We start from the raw sequence: 2327 nt of genomic DNA, 5'->3' as shown, positions 1-2327 counted from the left end.
AGAAGGCCTGTGTGTCTATGGGGGAGTGAGTAGAGGCAGAGGCAGCCAGACCCTCCTACCCCTTAGAAAGCAAGGTTCTAGCAGCATCTCTGTAGGGGTTCATGGTAGGGGCAAAGGCAATGGCTCTGCCTGCCCAGTGCCTCAGCTCAGTGCCCAGATCCCTGCTGCTTATCCCTCCAGACCTCGTCTGGGCCCTGCCTTTGTTCTCATGCAGCAACTGTCTCCAAGGAGATGGAGATGACATCAGAATAGCCGGAGCAGGTGTGATCCAAGGTTCTGCAAGCAAAAGGAAGGATGGTGTGGAGTGGGTTGCTGCAGGGAAGGCTTCCCAGTGGAGGTGGCTCCTGAGCTCTAGGAAAAGGGAAGTGAGTGTCCTTCCAGGCAGAGGGAACAGCAGGTGCAAAGTCCTGGGGGCTCATCTGTAAGGTTAGATAAAACTTCTCAGTTCTAACACAAATTTTATTCAGATCCAATTATTTTGGTAGGAAAGGGGGCATGTTAAAGCATGTCTGGGGTCCCTGAGCTAGGCCTGGGATGAAGATGGGCTTAGGGAGCAGGCCTGAGTTTAAGGAGGGCAGGAATCCAGGTGCCAGAACTTAGGCACTGTCTCCATCTCAGCACCAGAGGTCTGAGACCCTGCAGGATGGATGGCTGAGACATTGCTTCTGGGAAGGAGCTTGTGGGGGGTCTTGCGCCCCAGAGGTGTGTCTGCAGAAGGAACTTGAGCAGCAGGTCCCAAGAAAGGTGGAAGCTCTTCCCAATACCCCTAAACACACTCAGAATATGGAGGTGTCCCATAGACAGTCTGGTTACAGAGATACTCCGAATATGGGCTAAGGTCCTGGACAGTGACACACGGTCCACATAGGGTGATGACAGGGATTGTCATATCAGAGAGGCACCCCCAGTCAGACCCTCGGGACCACACCATCACACAGTGACAAGAGCTCACAGGGCACACAACCAAGTGTTCCGCCGCCCCCGCTGCCCCTGGGGCAGCCTCACTCCTGGGACCCCTTGGAGCCGGGCGCAGCCGGTGGCCGTCAGCGCCAGCCGCAGGGCCCCCCGCGGCACACGTGCACTCGCCGCCCGCAGCCGCATCCCGCGCACACGCCGGCGGGGCTAACGAGCCCACAGCCCTCCAGGGCGGGATGAAGCCAGTTGTCGGGCGGGGCCGCGGCGGTCACACAGCATTAGCCCTGCGGCCGCCCCGCCAGGTGCGGCCACTGCCCCTAATCCCTCGCCCCGGCACCGCTAAGCCGGGCCTGAACGACGCCACAGCTGGGGGCGGCCGGCCACGCGCCTTCCCTCACCGCAGCCCCGGCCCAGCCCCGGCCCCGGCCCCTCCCTGAGGTCGCACGCCCACTGCGGGGCCCCTCCCCACGCTCTAGTGCGGCTCCCACCTCCTCGCCCTGCCCAGCGCTCTCCAGTTCCTCCCCGCCCACTGACCCTGTGCTCGCACCCCCGTCTCTCCCCAGCACCCCCACGGCCCCGCCCCAGATCCTCCCCGCTTTGCCCACCGGCCTCCATCTCTGTCCTCAGGCCCGCTGGAGTCACAAGCCCCATCCCAGACTCTCCAACGCTGGACCTGCAGCGCTCAGCCCTGCCCTGGTGCCACCACCTGCCACCTCTGTGCCTGCCCTTCCACTAGATCATGACTTGGGCTCCAGCTCCCTCACTCTCCATGCCTCTCACTTGCGGGTTGTGCCCTGCTCAGCTGGCCAGACTTTGGTCCCCTCTGTACCTGGATTTGTGAAGCCCCAAATTTCATCTCCTCCCCCACCACACTTATTCACAGCCTCCACCTGCTGACATACCCAGGCAAGACTCCCTTCCCCTCCAGGCAGCCAAACTTCAGTTAGAATCTTCTAGCTCTCACCAGACCCCTGATGAATCCCAGGATCTTTGCAGGTGGTCCCAGGGCCTCTTTGAACCACAGTTTTACTTATCTGAAAAATTAAAAGGCATGATTTAGATGACTTCTGAGGACCCTCTTGCCTTTCCTACCCCAAAACACTAGCAAGGTCATGTACTTCCATTCATCTGAATATTAAAGACAGATGAATATGGAAGAACAGCCACTGGTCATGTGTCCCCACCGGAACCCTTCCCATCCCTTAGCTCTCAGGGTCTGAGCTAGCCAAGGCAGCTTTTAGCCGCTGGCGTAGGGTGGGTAAGAGGGAACAGGGTGGGACCTGGTTGCTTTGGTCTGGGCCAGGACTTGGTGTCTCTGCCACCTTGGGAAGGATGTTTTCTAGAAGGGTGTGTCTCTGAGGCTGGCCTACTGGGGGTCCTGGCCTCAGGCACTGCCAGTATTAATGCTGATG

General features: G+C 59.5%; 1 long non-coding RNA gene across 1 annotated transcript; it reads left to right on the top strand.

The window, feature by feature from the left end:
* The first annotated feature begins 305 nt into the window (after nucleotides 1-305).
* Nucleotides 306-1979, top strand: LOC115838546. Its single transcript, XR_004033552.1, has 2 exons — nucleotides 306-426; nucleotides 1543-1979. It is a non-coding gene; the product is annotated as an uncharacterized LOC115838546 (long non-coding RNA).
* The last annotated feature ends 348 nt before the right edge of the window (nucleotides 1980-2327 follow it).

This window comes from Nomascus leucogenys, chromosome 15 (genome assembly GCF_006542625.1).
Source record: "Nomascus leucogenys isolate Asia chromosome 15, Asia_NLE_v1, whole genome shotgun sequence".
In the NCBI taxonomy this organism is placed as follows: Eukaryota; Metazoa; Chordata; class Mammalia; order Primates; family Hylobatidae; genus Nomascus; species Nomascus leucogenys.
The sequence above is the reverse complement of the archived record's forward strand: the minus strand, read 5'-3'. Positions and strand labels throughout refer to the sequence as shown.